Source organism: Eubalaena glacialis, chromosome 3 (genome assembly GCF_028564815.1).
Source record: "Eubalaena glacialis isolate mEubGla1 chromosome 3, mEubGla1.1.hap2.+ XY, whole genome shotgun sequence".
Taxonomy (NCBI): Eukaryota; Metazoa; Chordata; class Mammalia; order Artiodactyla; family Balaenidae; genus Eubalaena; species Eubalaena glacialis.
This window is the reverse complement of record NC_083718.1, coordinates 104,760,922-104,778,506: the sequence shown is the minus strand read 5'-3', so window position 1 is coordinate 104,778,506 and position 17,585 is coordinate 104,760,922.

Genomic DNA, 17,585 nt, shown 5'->3' with positions numbered 1-17,585 from the left:
CTTGGCAAAAAGTCCTAATCTTGAATCTTTGTGGAACTGTTGATTTTACTCTGTCTCTGCCCATGCAGAGTTCTTTTATTGATGAGGGAGTATTGAATAAGCAGTGCACACCAATGCACTATTATATCTAGAAAAAAATGCAGGCTACTTATAATTATTTGGAATTATTTGCAATTTAGGTAAAACAATACGTGAGTTCAATATTCCTGGCAGAATAATTGTAAAGTGACTTTTCATTAGTATCTGTATATTTTTATATATTTATATAGCATACATATAATCTATTGAAATATTATACATTTATATAATATATTATTATATTTATATTATATCAGAGTTATTAGTCATATCAGAAGGAGAAATAAAGAAAAAATCTCTTTTACAATTGCATCAAAAAGCATAAAATATCTAGGAATAAATTTAACCAAAGAGGTGAAAGACCTGTATATTGACCACTACAAGACATTCAGAAAAAAAATTGAAGAAAACACAAATAAATTGAAAGATATTTCTTGCTCATGGATTTTATGGAAACCCCCAAAACCTCTCAGATAGTCAAAACAATCTTGAAAAATAACAAGCTTGAAGGTGTCATGCGCTCTGATTTCAAACTATATTACAAAGCTACAGTAATTAAAACAGTATGGTATTGGCATTAAAAACAGACACATAGATTAGTGAAACAGAATAGAGAGTCCAGAAACAAACTCACATGCTTATGGTTAATTAATTTATGACAAAAGAACCAAGAATATGCAATGGACAAATGACAATCTCTTCAATAAATGGTGTTTGGGAAAATTGGACAGCCACATGCAAAAGAATAAAACTTGACCACAGTCTTGCACCATGCACAACAATTAGCTAAAATGGACTAAACACTTGACTGTAACACCTAAAACCACAAAACTCATGGAAGAAAACATAGGTGGCAAGCTCCTTGACGTAGGTCTTGCTGATGATTTTTTGAATCTGACACCAAAAGCAAAAGTAACAAAGGCAAAAGTAAGTATGGGGGACTATGTCATACTAAAAAGCTTTTGCATACCAAAAGAAACCATCAACAAAATGAAAAGGCAGCCTACCAATTGGGAGAAAAATATTTTCAAGTCATGTAACTGTTAAGGGGCTAATATCCAAATATATAAAGAACCCATACAACTCAATGGCAAAAAGAAAAAAAAAAAAAAAAAAAAGACAATCTGATTAAAAAATGGGCAGAAGATCTGAATAGACATTTTCCAAAGAAGACATCCAGTTGGCCGACAGGCACATGAAAAGATACTCAACATCATTAATCATCAGGGAGATGCAAATCAAAACCACAATGAAATATCACCTCACACCTGTCAGAGTGGCTATTATAATATCAAAAAGACAAGAAATAACAAGTGTTGGTGAGGAAGGTAAATTGGTGCAGCCACTATGGAAAACATTATGCAGGTTTCTCAAAAAATTAAAAATAGAACTACTGTATGAACGAGAAATTCCACTTCTGTGTATTTATCCAAAGAAAACAAAAACACTAACTCAAAAAGATATGTGCACTCCCATGTTTGATGCAGCATTGTTTATAATAGCCAAGATATGGAAAGAACCTAAGTGTCCATCGATGGATGAGTAGATAAAAATTTGTGGTATTTATACAATGGAATATTATTAAGCCATAAAAAATAATGAAATTTTGCCATTTTTGACAATATGGATGGACCTTGAGGGCATTATGCTAAGTGAAGTGAGTTAGGTAAGTCAGACGGAGAAAGACAAATATCTTATGATTCTCGTATGTGGAATCTAAAAAAAACAGAAAAAAATACTGAACTTAAAGATACAGAGAACAGATTGATGGTTGCCAGAGGTGGGGGTGGAGGAGTGGGAAAATGAGTGAAGGGGGTGAAAATGTAAAAAAGGAAACATAAAATTAAAAAACAAAACAATAACACAAATTTTAAAAACCCCAAACAATGAAACAGGTATCTATAAATCCATGCACAAAAAGTCCTTAATTTTATTTTATATCTTTCTAACAAGTTTGGTTAGCTGGTTTCCTAACCCATAATAAATTACTAGTTAAGACATATATTAGGTATAAATCTTACTTTTTGATTTTATAGCAGTACCTATGAATATGTGGTCGTCTGTCTTTATTGCTCTAATCTACTTTGATATTGAACTATATTTAAATATGGTGGCTTATCTCACTGTGTATAGTGAGTACAGTTTGTCGTATTCTGGTGCCATTTCTAAAACGTTCTGTATTCACTGGACTTTATTTCTATATTGTGATGTTTGAGGTTTTGATAGACAAATAGAGTTGTGGCTGGGATTTGACAAGTTATAAAGCTGTAATATAGAGGATTCAACCAGAAAGAAAAACACTCATAAATTATAAACCAGAATAGAAAGAGCATGGTCAGCACCTTTTTTGGATTTGCTTTATTCACTGTTCATTTTGGCAGACTCATAAGTGTTGTATCTAAAGGATTTAAAACCTCAAAACCTCAAAACCTCAAAAACCATATGCCCAAACTTTTAATTTCTTAAGACAGCCAGTGGAAAAATTAAACTTATTCCAAGTATTCTTTCTTACCTACAGTAAATCAGGCTTCTTCCTCCCTCCCCCTGTTTTCTTCCCTAGGATACTAATGAAAACAGGACACATAGGGCATTTTGTGAACTGGTAAACTTTAATATCTATCTGATTGTTTTCTTTTTGACTCACTTCCAAACCTATGTTTCTCTAGTTTCTCCTGTATACTGTATTTCCTTTCAGGTGGTCTTGTATTTGTTTCTGCCACAGGAAATTTAAAGCAAAGAATTCAGGTTCATGAAGGATAAGATCATGCCAAATCAATCATTCAGACATTCACCTAGTTGTGTTTCATCACCAATTATTTAATTAGAATATTAATATCACAAATATTTCTTAGTATAATTTTCTGTAAAACACCGTGATAAGGATTTCTGCTTTAGGCCATGGTGGGATATGAAAAACTGAATTTACCCTTACACTTACAAACTAGAAAACTACACAAAATATATGAAACAAGGTTTTCAGCTATTGGGCAGCAGGCAGCTCAGGACTATGCTCAGGGAAAGAAGGAAAACAGACAAGGTGAGCCTATGATTACTTTAACTTACTGCCTAGAAGTAGGTTCCAGCTAGAAATTCAGGGAGGGAGAACCTAAACAAGTCATTGGGGGGTCACTGAGTGGAGGACAGAGTCAGAGTTTGGGGAGATCAATTTGTGGAGCAGAGTACCAGAGACAAAGGAGTTGCTCAGAGAGAGAGAGATAGAGAGGTCTAGAATGAGTGAGAGTGAGCGAGTTCCGATCTGCAAAAGGGTCCTGGCAGGACCCTTGAGCTGAGTACTCTCTGTGTGAGTAGGCACTAACCAACAGAAATCAGCAGACCGAAAAATCTCTGGGGCTCTCATAAAACTGGGGATAGTTTATTCCCAGCAGTCAGCATGTTAATACTTTGTAGTTTCAGGGCCTTGTATAGAATCCTCAGGAGAGAATTGCCCTAGCTGTGGGGCTAAATAAGCCCTGGAATAAGGTTTCTCTAGACATGACATTCCCTATTAAAACTCAACATCAAGGCTGAAAAGGATTGAGTTAATTCCAAGTAACATAGCTGTGGTCCAAAAGAATACCCAGTGATATTTAAAGGAATACGGCATTGAGTGCTCAATACTGTTAAATTTGCAACATCTGGCAGCCAAATAAAATATTACAAGACATGGGGAGAAGCAGCAAAATATGACACACGTAGGATAAAAATCAATCAATAGAAATAGACCCAGAGGGGCTTTCCTGGTGACGCAGTCGTTAAGAATCCGCCTGCCAATGCAGGGGACACGGGTTCGAGCCCTGGTCCGGGAAGATCCCACATGCCGCGGAGCAACTAAGCCCACGCGCCACAACTACTGAGCCTGCGCTCTAGAGCCCGCCAGCCACAAGTACTGAGCCTGGGCACCTAGAGCCCGTGCTCTGCAACAAGAGAAGCCTCCACAATTAGAAGCCCACGCACAGCAATGAAGAGTAGCCCCCACTCGATGCAACTAGAGAAAGCCTGTGTGCAGCAACAAAGACCCAACACAGCCAAAAATAAATAAAAAAAATAAATAAATTTATAAAATAAGAAAGAAATAGACCCAGAAACAAGTGAGATGATGGAAGTAGCAGACAAGGATGTTAAAACATATATGAGTATGTTCCACATGGTCTAGAATGAGAAGAAACACATGAATAAAATGAGGAAAGAAATGGAGGCAAATGGTATTTCTAGAGATGAACAAGTAAAATACCTAAAATAAAAAATACACCGAATGGGGTTAAAGTGCATTAGACATAGCAGAAAAAAAGATCAATGAATTTGAAGACATAGCAATAGAAATTATTCAAACTCAAACACCTATATAAAAAAGACTGAAAAAACTGGACATAAGTGAATTGTGGGACAATGTGAATCTAAAAGCAGTCAAAGAAAAGCACTGTGATAAGCATCGGGCTGTTTCTAAATGCCAGATTCTGTGAAAAGCACTTCACATGTATTTCATTTACCACTAGGAGGTGGGTACTGCATTTGTCGTCATGTGAGGAAAGCATGAAATCATAACAAACAATGACTTTAAGCAAATGTTTAACTATAAAACAGAAATGTTATTTGTAACACACCTCAAATATTCACAGATTTTTTCATGTTAGAAATTCAAGCATCATATGTCTTTTGAAGCTCAAAATAGAACTGGATGTTAAGCTGGATAATTATTATTAACTACAAGACATTAAGAGTTTTATTTAAGGTCAGATAATTAGTGGAACCACGAATAGAAAGCAAATTTCCTACCTCTTTCTTATTTGCTGTTCCATTTCTACGAATCCTGCCACTGTCACAGCAGGTCAAAAAGGGAAAAAAGTTTTGGCTAAGATAAGGAAAGCTTTACAGATGAAGTTGGATAAAGACCAGGTTTTAAAACACCCATCAGAATTCCACAAGTGGAAGAAGGAGTATAAGGCACTGCAGGCAGAGAGAACACTTGAGGAAAGGCACAAGGAAGGGAGCTCTCCAGATCCATGTAACAGGCAATAGATAATATATGTTGGCTGAAGCAGCAATTTCACAGAGGGACTTATTACAAGAAAGCCAGAAACTAAATCACTGAAAACTGCAAATGCCACAAAATTTAATATAGAAGCATAGATATCGAAATCTCAGCTATCTGAAATCTGGCACTTAGGATGTTAGACCCCAGGAAAACCTCCAGCCTTAAAATCATCCCCAAAATTACCCTTAACACCGAGAGATTATTGAGCTTAGTTAGGAAGATTTTATGTCTGGTACATCTGATGATCATATAAAAGGAAACGTGCTCTCTATTTCACAGAGTTTAAAAAGCCCAACTATTTTACCTATAAACCAGAAAGAATGGGAAACGTGACACTGGCAGGATAGACAAGCATGAATAAGAGCCAAAGAGATGTGAGGCGGTAATGGCATCAATGGAAGCTGCATTAATATCAGCGTTTATTAGAAACTGATGGAGGCCACGAGCAGAGGTTGTGCCTGCAGCAGAAAAGAGTGTCATAAAGGGACAGACATAGAAGAGATATGGTAAATAATAGTCACCTACCGTTCATTCATTTTTAAATTCTTCATTGAACTATTAAATCTGAAATATAGAAGTGATACAGAATATCGGCTTTTTCCGTTTCATGAAAACACACAGAAAATGGTCTCTTCCCTGGTTTCTATCCAAACTCCAACTGAGAAAGGTCAGATTTAGGAAAGAATTTTTAGACATATGCAATTTAATACTCTGAGGTATTCTAGCATCGATATGACCACTATCAGGCTACATGTACCAAACATGTTAACTTGGCTCCACAGCAAAATTCCTTTCATTATAACTTGTATTGTAATTTTATGTTCTTGGGTATGATTTTCTGTAGTAGCAGCTGTTGGGTGGACCCCTCTTATCTTGTCCTTATGTTTTCCTCAAGAAAACTTCCACTACTGCTCCGTATTGAAGCAAGAATATTTAATGATATTAGCCAATTTTCTTTACCTTTTCTTCTTACTCAGTTCTCCACATAGGAGTGATTATAGATGAATAAATTGGCAAAAGTGCCATTTTTTTGGTTACACATTCTTCTTTTGGACAGGTATTAAAGAGGAGTCTTTTGTGGTTTTCGCCTCTTTCTCCTTCAAAGCAGCTTTCCTTGGGTTGTCAAACTCAATCAACCAGACTGTGCTCCTGCAGATAATGACTATAGTTGTCTAGCTGCCCATACAATGTCTATGTGGGTAAGACAATCACTCCAAAACTGTACCAGAAAGATTATTCAAGGCACCTGATTCCATCTGAAGGCTCTCATCCTCCTTAAACTCCCATTTTAGTTGGATTCAGTTCACTACTGTATTTGCTGCAAAAGTGTAGGGGACACTTTATCATGTCATTCAACTAGAATCTCCTATACAAAGCTGTTCTTGAGATTGGTTTAGAATTCTACCGGAAGAAAGTCAGTGTTTCTCATGAACAAATGATATGCTGCTTCATTCTGTTTTATGCACAAAACAATATAACAAATTGTGTTTCTTTTCTTGCTCCTCAAATTTGAAACTCACCACAGCAGTTATGTTGATACATGTTTTAGTAGTGCAGTAGCCTCCCTTTCCACCGCTCTGCTTTTACATTTCTGTTTTGTCATTTCATTGCTTATATTTTTGCTGTTAGTAACCTCAAATCCTTTGTTTAAAGAGTCAGAGTGGATACAAATGTGGTTACAATTCAAGTTATACCAAGTGAGGGCCCACTCAGTGCTTATCATTGTCCTAGCCACTGGCAAACCAAAATACAGAAATGTTGACACATTTTACAGAACTCATAGTTCAATTAAAAAGGTAGGCATGAGGAATTAATAATTATAAGGCATTGTTATAGAGTTTTATGTTCTATGGGGAAAATGAAAGTACCTTATTGCTTAGGAGATTGGGAGAGTTTTCTTAGGAACAAAGACATTTTATTTGATGAATAGTAGTTTTACAGAACATTGAGAAATGTATCTCTTAAAGAAAGACCTGTAAAGAAAGAGAAATAGATTTATTTATTGAAAGTATGTGATTATGTAAGGAAAATGGGTGTAATTGTAAGCCTCTACACTGTGGGATGGGGTGAGACAACATTGTAAACTGCAGCCCACAGACTAAATCCAGCCTGTGACCTATTTTTACAGGGTCATGAGCTAAAAATGGTTTAAAGGTTGATGAATAAATGAATAAATAAATGTATGTATGTGACAGAGACCATATATGACCCACAGAGCCTAAAATATTCATTATTTAATATTTACAGGAAAAGTCTGTGAGACCCTGGTATAGGGTATAGTTTGGTAACTGTCCAACAGGGGTAGAAAGTGAAGCCAGAGATTTTTTGAAAAGGTCTCATGTAATGTGCTAAGAAGTTTGAACTTTAGCCTAAGAAAATGGTATGTGATGTGGTGGCTTTGTAATGTGTTACCTTGGCTAGAGTGAAATGCATACCCCAGAATTTCCTTCTCTATACATTTCCAGTTAGGGGAGGCCATAAATGGGAATTCTGTGCAAGATTTGGAGGTGAGAAGTGAAGCAACAGGCATTTTCTAGCTGGCACATATTGTCTCCAATCTGCTGTCTAATCCTGTCAGTGTGGGGTTAGCAGGCAGTCTTGTATCTGTTCAACCTTCCCCTGAATTCTCCTTCAACTTCTCTGACTCCTGAGACTGGAGGGCGTGTAGCTCTATGATGAAGAAACCTTCTGTTTCTGAAGTTATGTTAAAAGTCAAAACTAAAGAATAAATATTACCTAGTATCAGGTATACATAAATGTTTTCCTCTGATGATGAAAAATATAGGCTTTGGATCATGTTTTCCTTAAGAAAATTGACCACAGATTCTTGAAAGGTGTTACCACTTCTTCATAACCAGGTGAGATGTGCTTCAAATGACCTAGAATAATAAGTGCAGGCTCTTAAGAAGGAGCTTGTTTTTCATGTGTTTGTGTATAAATCAGATGCTGTTTTAAATGGTGCTAAAGAGTTAAAGAATATTTGAGAAAGCCATTTGGGGAAAGACAGTTTTGGCCTTTGACTCTCTACTTAAACCTGTGAATACACACACACACACACACACAACTATGCTATGAAATTTCGGAATTCATGCAAGTACTCATCCTTCAAGCAACAGTTTGAAGACAGAAATTTCCAAGAAAAAGATTGAAAATATATATAAAAAGATTAAAAAAAGGTTGACATCTTTTTTTTAAGAAATCAAGTTCTAGTTTCCATTGTAGTTGCTACACATTTAACCTCATGTACAATACCATTTCCAGCTGAACTGTTATGTAACGCTCCACTGGAGTACACAAGAATAACTAACAACTATAATGAAGACATTGAATCATAAAGTAAAAGCTATATTATGTTATTTGGACTCCTTTTAGGAAGGAAAGCAGATATATAGTGGATTTAACCATGCTTTCTCCTCAGTGTCTCAAGTGAGTCAGTCATTAATGAAAGATTTTGCATTGCCAAGGTTTTACTTTATATTTTGCTTAATTACTTAATTCACATCTAGTCAACGGATACTAAGTCATCAGCTTTAGATTGGTGCCTGTCCTTTTCATAGCTGGGAGTAGAATCTTCTCTGAAATCCTTTAGCATTTTATCTAAATCTCTTTAATGGCACATGCCAGTTTAATCCTAAGGTTTTAATTCCTTGTGTAATTACTTAAAACTCTCAGATACTTAAAGATCCTTCTGTTTCTCATATGTGTATTTAAAGAGTACTTTAATACATTATGCTAAAGAAAAATATTTGTTAAATACTTTTTACTATCTGGTCTTATTATAAATTATTTTGATAGCTTTATGTTGAGTGTTATAAATTATGTACAACATACATAAGAAGTGTGTATTAAATTCATAGACTTGAAAGTTTCCAAATTTTGCCCAATTACAGTAGTCTATGTTTTTAGCCCTATTTTAATATAATTGATATTTTCCTTTTCCACAAGTATAAACGAGGCTAAGTGATAATGTTGTAGATTTAGACTCAAAATTCCACCAAAGGTTGGAACTTTCAACATGCATTAGAATTAAGTTTTTACCTTAACAAATATTTAACACCACAGGATTTATTGGTATTTTAATAGACTGAGACGTTTGCTTGTGTTTTAATGTCTCAGTGGAGTTAAATCTCCAAATCAATTGCCAATAGTTGAGATACAAATTTTCTACTTAAAATGCACTAATCAAAGTGCCCTTTCAATTCCTAAAAGACTTCAATTTACAGTAATGTTATTTCACAAAACTTGGTATCAGTCATTATTTTATTTTCATATTTACATCCTTGTCCTACTGCCCATTCAATCTGTGGAATTCTTAAGGTAACTGAGAATTATAAACCCAAAGTAAAGGCATTTATATCATTTTTCATTTCTACAGGTATTAAGTATGGTGGAGCTAGACAGTTTTTCCTGTAATTCTTCATCCTTAGGGATGCCGATCAAAGGTTAGAGTTCCTTGGGAGGTTAGTGGAAGTGCTATGTCTAGATGAATTTCATGAGTAAAGGCAGACTGTACAACCTCCAGAGATTTATTTTTCAGACAATGGAATTGCTTCTTTCCTACCCTCCTGCCAAACCAATAAATTAAGTAGCTGGTATTCCCAGAGTACTTCTCCTTTCCTTCAAGATGATTGCTCATTAAGGTGTCATCTTTCACTAAAGAATAACATCTTTTGGTTAAAGTATGAAGCATGAAGCATTCCCTTATGTTGATGGATCACTATGACTACCAGCATTAAGGACTTGACCACCACGCAGCTTCTCCAGGGCTCCAATAGCCATGGGGCTGCTCATTGGTTTGGATAATTTGGACTGTGAAGATGGTGATTTAATTCACAATTCTTAGAGTTTCATGCTTCAATTTTTGTAACTTCAAAATAATTGTAAAGTCTCCCACTACCACCAAAGTTGAGGTCACTTAATTCATACTTTAACATTCCATTTCTTCCCAAATCCTGTGGTTAAGTAAAAAGAATATAAGGGGCTCTAATTCAATGCTGTGAAACTCAAAATAGTCAGTTCTGTCACATTTCCAGAAATGATCTTTGAAAAGGAAGTGTATTATAAGAGATAACATCTGACTTGGAGACCAGTAGACATATTTTTAAATACCAGTTCTTCCCTGTATTAGTTGCCCTTGGACATGACACTTAACTTCTCTTGAACCTGTTTCCTCATCCAGAAAATGGTGATAATAATACCAATTGTACAGGGAGTAAATTTAAAATAATGAATATAATATACCTTCTTTCCCATTTCAGTCCTTGCATTGTTCAAGTCTGTAATCTTAGACCCCACATAAAATTTGTCAACAAATCATATTGGGTCTACCTTCCAAATATATCCATTATTTGATCACTTCTTACTATCTCCACCACTACCATTTTGGATCAAGACTTTATCTTCTCTCACTAGATTACTGTGATAGCCTCAATATATTTTCATGCTTCAGCTGTTTCCCCATATATAGTCTGTTCTCCAGACAGCAGGCAGAGCTATTTAAAAAATAAGTCAATACATGCCACATCTCCTCTCAAAATCCTCCAAAGGCTTCTTCCTGTCTCAGCACCAAACTCCTTAAAATGTATCTCAAAGCCCTATATGATTTGGCCACATTTTACCTCTCTGGCCCTCCCTGTTCATTCTATTTAAAATTGACTCACCTTTCTCTGATGTATCTATCCCCTTTTCTTGATTTATTTTTCTTCCATAGCATTTATCACAATCTACCAAACTGTACATTTTATTTTGTTTATTGTTTACCTTTTCTTTATATCAACCACTGTCATGCACCATTTCAGTTTGCTCAACTGTTTTGCTTTTTTTCCCCACTCCCAACCTCTGCTGCTTGTCTTATACTTCCCAATAAATTACTTATATTTAAACTTTCATATTAGGCTTTGTTTTATTGGGAAAAACAGGCTAAGACAGTAGTATCCAAAGTTGCCTAGAAAGCTGAAATTTGGAGGTGGGTCATTAATCAGTCATATGGCAGTAAGGAACTTGGGGTTTCTTGGGGTTAAGTGGAGTGCTGAAAAACCCTGGGATACACACCAGCTTTACAATTCATATTATTCTCACCTTTGATGGATTGGGATGAAGGAAAAATAGTAAGGCATTATGTTACACTGTGACTGTGATACCTGGGAAATATAGAGGCAATAAATATTGCAAAGATTGTGGAGATACTGGCACTGGGATCTTTGAAAAAAAAAAAAATCAGAGGCTAAATCTCATAACCATCAACTGAAGAGTAGCAGGTCTCTATGGCAGTTTAAGGACAGCTTCATCTCCTATAGTCTCAAGACAGACTGTATTGAAAATCAGGTCAGGATCTATGTATAAGGGAGGCAGAATTGCAAAGGAGATAAATCCATAGCCTTGACAGGTGTCCTTTTTTCTTGTTTCTTCTGCTTGGTTAAGACCTTGATAGGAAGAGTAAGATTTTGAGAACAGGATGGGGACATTTTGATGGATGATTCCATGGAACTCAGACCACTAAATTTCCCTCAACTTTCTATGCGTTGAAAAAAAGATCTGTGCTCCTTCACAGAGGAGAGAAATCTCCGCTTTCCTGGAGACCCTTTAAATACCTCAGCTGAAGCAGATAACCATTCACCCTAGAAGAGGCAGCAGTTAGGAATTTGACATCAACTCCACATCTGGGTTTATCTTCCTTTCCCACAGTGCCTCCTCCATTGTGACCAACTGAGAGTTTAGAGAACGCCTAATCTCTTAGGCATTTATCCCACATAACACTGCCTTGCAATTAGATACCTATTTTACAACAAAAGATGTCTAACAGTGACCCTGAGATATACAGGTGTTAACATGTATTTCATCAGTTGCAAGTAGCTGGTTTAATATAACCTGTAGCTGGTTTAAATAACATGGAATACTGAGCTAACATGTCTGAAAGGGATTAACATCCCCTGAAGCTGGGGGCTGATATTCAGAGTGTGATATATATGCTGAAATGACCATTGATACCTAGTGTTTTGTCTCCAGTGCTAGAATATGTAAGTCCAGGAACCAAGAGATGGACATACTCCAGTGATCCACTTTCAGAATCTGTACTTTCTGTCTTCACCACTTTAGGTTCTGTTACAGTTAACCTCCTGATTCCTCGTGATGGAGAGGGCGCTTCTGCTTAGGAAAACACTATTTGTTCCTAGAACATTTAAACTATATCCCGTTCATTTTGGTCTTTTCGTTCCAGCAGACTGGCAAGCAAAGAAAGGAATAACTGAACTGTCAGGAGTAACTGACTCCAAATAAAATGAGGAGCTAGGATTGCTGTTAAACAATGGAAGAGGAATACACTGGAATATAAGATATTCTCTTCAAAGTCTCTTGAAGCTTTTGGGATTAGTTATAAATCTGAATATATATTACAGCAGCCATGGGCTGACAAGGGCAAAACAGTGAAGAGTTCATTCCTTTTGGGAATTTGGGTCTCAGAGCAGCTAAACTGATATATGAGGTGAGATAGATCTAGAAGGATATTGAAAGATATGTTTAATCAATATTAAATATAATCTAAAGATCAGTGGTTGCATTGTTGATTGTAGCCTATTTTAATAGCCTTCTTGCCTCACGACTTTACAGAGATTTCAGTAGACCATCAGCTGGATAGTAACTCTGCCTTGGATTTGATTTAAGGGAGGAAACAAGTGGAACAGTGTGGTGCAAGAAGAGACCTGTATCAGATAACCCATGTGCACAACTTCATATCTGATTGTCTTCATTTGTTTTTAATTCCAGCCGTGGCTGTTGTGAATCCATTCTGTACATGCTCTGAGGGTATGTCAAGTCAGTCCTTTGCTATACTTATTAGTTTCCTGGCCTTTACTGCTGTCCTACCCAGGGATAACACGGTAGTGGCTGCTACAGTGTGGATGTTACAAGAAATTTCTTGGCACAAACATGCACATTTTGGTAGCGTGGAGGAGTTAATGCCCTGTGGAGTAAACTGCCTTTGAAAAAAATGCCTTCCTCATTTTTCATCCTCTAACAGATAGTTCTATGTGAACTTCATAGAGCTTCTTAGGAGGACCCATGAGATTGAACAACCCCTTCTAGCAGTTGCCAACTTGATTACATACAGCGATATAGGCTTTCCCTTGTTCTTGCATCCAATGCTTCCTATGTTACCCCAATAAATGCCTTTTATTTAAGTCTTGATTTCTGAGCCCGATTCATTGCAAATCATGTAACCCTTTAGAATGTAAGTTCCATATGGATAATGGTTTTGGTCTGTTTGTTCACTGCTGTGTCTCCAGTGCCTCAAAATGACAGGTCTGACAGAGGGCATGCCTTCATTAAACATTTGTTAAATCGATATATTAGACATTGTTAGTGCTCCTCTCAGGCACCTTCAATTCAGTTATTCGTACTGCGCAGTTGTCTCTCAGTTTCTGTATGCTTTAAGAATTTGCACAGGCAACTTCCATTGGCCCGTTGAAGCCCATTGCCCACATGCATGGAAGAGCTGGAAGTCACTTGGGATTTTACATTCTCTCCCCTGCTTCCAGCTGGGACTGACTAGTGTAGGAATATGGAAGCCCGACTCCCTTGCCTCAAGGAAGGGCAAACTCTGAAGTATAATTTATGCTTCAGAACTTTCTGTGTAATCAGATATAGGTTGTGCGTGAAATGCTACTCATGCTTGTCTTCTCACTCTGTCTTAACTCCCACCACTCCCTATTGGTTTCTTCTACAAGCAGCTCCTTAAAAATCAGAGAAGCCCAACTTGAAACAATGAAAGAAAATGCCAAGAATACAGCAGGTGCTCAATAACAGGCAGTGTACCTTAAAATAAGTTATTAGTTATTATCATTGGTTTAAATAAAATTATCATTATCTCCTTTTTTTGAAAAAAAGAAATCAAGCTTCTGCTTCCTCTTATTTTTGAGACCCAGACTTTGAGACCCAGAGCTGTCCAGTTCTGAAAATTAGTTTCCATATTATTCTCTGTGACTGAGCTTCTGTTTTAATAACATAGGAATTAGATGATGTATATAACATAAATATAGTACTGGGTGTTTTCCATGCTTGACTGATCATATGAATCAACAGAAAGCTATCAAAAAAATACAAAATTTTTAAGCCCCACATTCCAGAGATTCTGATTTATTAGGACTTTGTTTTTTAGAAAACTGTATTTTTAAAATTTTGCCTAGGTGATTTTAATGATCTGTCAGGCTTGGGAACCACAGAGTTTAGCCTCTCAGGACTGTAGTCCTGTTTTGTTCTTATAATCATTGTGGTTAATTTCATGAATAGGTTTTATTTTATTTTCCTGTATTGTCTGTTGCTAAACCCTTCAGAGACCTGGTTGGATGGACCAGTCAGAATCAATTTCCAGCTCCAACAACGAAAGGGTGGGCCTGTTACTAAGGTTATACTGTACAACCTCCTAATTAATTGAAGCTACTTACAGTTAACAGTAAGCTACTATGTGTGTGTATATATATATGTGTATATATATATATATGAATGACATGTAATACAATATATATTATAATATAATATTGTAAGGTATGAGTCTTAGAAATAAGGATATTTTAACTATTGCAAATAAATTTTTAAAGGTTAAAAATTATCACCTGTGGTATACAGTAGGTTCTCATTAGTTATCTATTTTATACATAGTAGTGTATATACGTCTCAATGCTCTGTGGTGACCTATAGGGGAAGGAAATCTAAAAAAGAGGGGATATATGTATAAGTATAACTGATTCACTTTGCTGTACACCTGAAACTAACACAACATTGTAAAGCAACTATACTTCAATAAAAAATTTTTTTAAAATGATCACCTGTGTTCTTCATATACATGATTTTTTTCTTGTAAATTAGATGTGGTTGCTTCATTATCTGACTACAGTGTGGCACAGAGAATTCAAAGCAAATTTTATATTAGTAAAAGGAAATTTTAGAAGAAAATGTACTTATATAAATGAGATAACCCATTATAAAGAATATGTATTTATATCTATCTATATTTATAGAGATAAACCGTGACCATTATTTAATTGTGTATTACCAAAATTTTATGTTTATATAATTATCTGCATATAAACCACACATTTATGTATATAATTATATATGTATGATATATATGTAATTTTGATTATGTTCTATTAAAGAGTAATCAAAACAGTTATATTAATCAAAGTAAAATAAAAAAATAATAATTATATTAGTTAATAACATTATTTTAGCACTATATAATTTATGAAGTATGCTCATAAACTTTATCTCATTTTATCCTCATAATAACTAGGAATTTAGCATTACTAATAACTAATTCAAAGGTGGTGATGCAGGGGTACACAGTGGGTTCCTGGGCTTTGAGACCCCTTGAGATAGGTCAAATATCTGTTTTTCCACTTATTATATAATGATCATATTTTGTGCATGCTCCTTAGTTGCTATAATGCCTTCAGAATACATTCTCTCATTTGATCTTACAATAATCCTAGGGGATATGTAAAATTAACTACGTTTTAAATTGAAGAAATGTAAGCTCAGAGAAAATTGACTTGAATAATGACAGTAGGGAAAAGACTAACTGCTGTGTAAAACATTTTTTTTTAACTTTCAGAGCTTCTACACAGCGCTTCTTTTTTCTGATACTAGTCAGTTTTCACATATAAACATAAATTTAGTTATTATACTTATATGTCCTTCTCAACATTATCAGATAGATAGAATTAACTAAACTAATTGAGCAGAGACATTTATATACATATGGCAAATTTTATAAAATATACTTTATTTCAGTAACAAATAATATTTCTATTCAGTGTTACAGTACTTTTCATTCTTATAAAGCATTTATTCTTTTCATCTTTTTATTATGAAAACATTTTAAAAACACAAAAACTTGAAAGAAATTTGACATGCACATAATCTTGATTCTACAATTAATATTTTTACCATACCTGTTAATTGCATATCTATCCATCTCTTCATTTCTCTATTAATCTATCAGTTCATCCTCCTTGAGCAGTTATAATTTGTGCTTTAAAATGTTTTATCTGTAAATCTAATATTTGTTTCGTCTGGCATTGGTCCCTATTGCATTGATTTTTTGTTTGTTTTTCTCTTAAGAAATGGGTCTTATTTTCTTCTTTCTATGATATGTAATTTTGGATTTTTTGTCTTGGACATTTTGATTTGTGTGTTGCAGGAAATTTGAATTAAGTTAGGTTCTGCCAAAGAGCAATTTTTAAAACAGCATTTATCTTTGATAAACCAAGCTACGGTCTTTGATTTTGTTGTCTGCTTGGAGTCTGCCTTGTGCCTATCTGGTGCAAATATTAATCAGCTATTTAGCTATTACCCTAATTTGAGTTTCCTTTTTCTGGCATCCTTTTTTCAAGAATTTGCATCTTCACTTTCTAGTGGCTGTGGTGGCTTGCACACTGTTCTTTAATTTGCTAGACAGTGTGACCTCGTGTTTTCCATCAGAGTTTTAGCCAACCCACATAGTGCAGAGTTGGGGGTGGGTGGCATTTGGCTAAATGTGATAAAAATATGAACTTTTCAAACTCTGTTCTCTCCAGGTCTCAGCTTCTCTCCAGTTCTGCTTATGTTTGTTTACCCTCCGTTACATTCAAGCAGCTGTTGTGGCTTTTGGGAATTTTTTTCTCAATATTTTATCCACACTTTATAGTTATTATTTGCTGCATAGTTGTTCTTTTAGGAGTTATTTAGCCATACTAGAAGAAGAACTACCACGGTCACCTTTTAACTCAGTACATTTCTGTGATTGAAAACCTTTCTTTTTTTTTTTTTTTTTAATTTATTTATTTTATTATTTATTTTTGGCTGTGTTGGGTCTTCGTTTCTGTGCGAGGGCTTTCTCTAGTTGTGGCAAGCGGGCGCCACTCTTCATCGCGGTGCGCGGGCCTGTCACTATCACGGCCTCTCTTGTTGCGGAGCACAGGCTCCAGACGCGCAGGCTCAGTAATTGTGGCTCACGGGCCTAGTTGCTCCGTGGCATGTGGGATCTTCCCAGACCAGGGCTCGAACCCGTGTCCCCTGCATTAGCAGGCAGATTCTCAACCACTGCGCTACCAGGGAAGCCCGAAAACCTTTTTTTTTAAATGAGATTTATGATAATAGATATGAAAGACCCATTTAAGCCATGTAGCTTATTATACATAAACATTTTGGCTGTTTATATTTCCACTTAAGCTGGACCTTTTCTACCTAATAAAACAAATTTGGTCCATATTTATGATAATCCAAGGGTACAATTAAGAGCTATTCTCATATTTTATCTGCAGTCTATGGGAAATGCCAGTTAAAGTATTCAAAGAAACATAGGCAAAAGAAAGCTTACATATCCTCTTGCTAGAGTAAACATTGTACAATTGGACTGAGTGTTTGAGAATATAAGGAAGATCAATCGTTCAGTGGATGGCTGTAGTGACATCAGAAAACAGGATTCTCGACTTGAACCGAG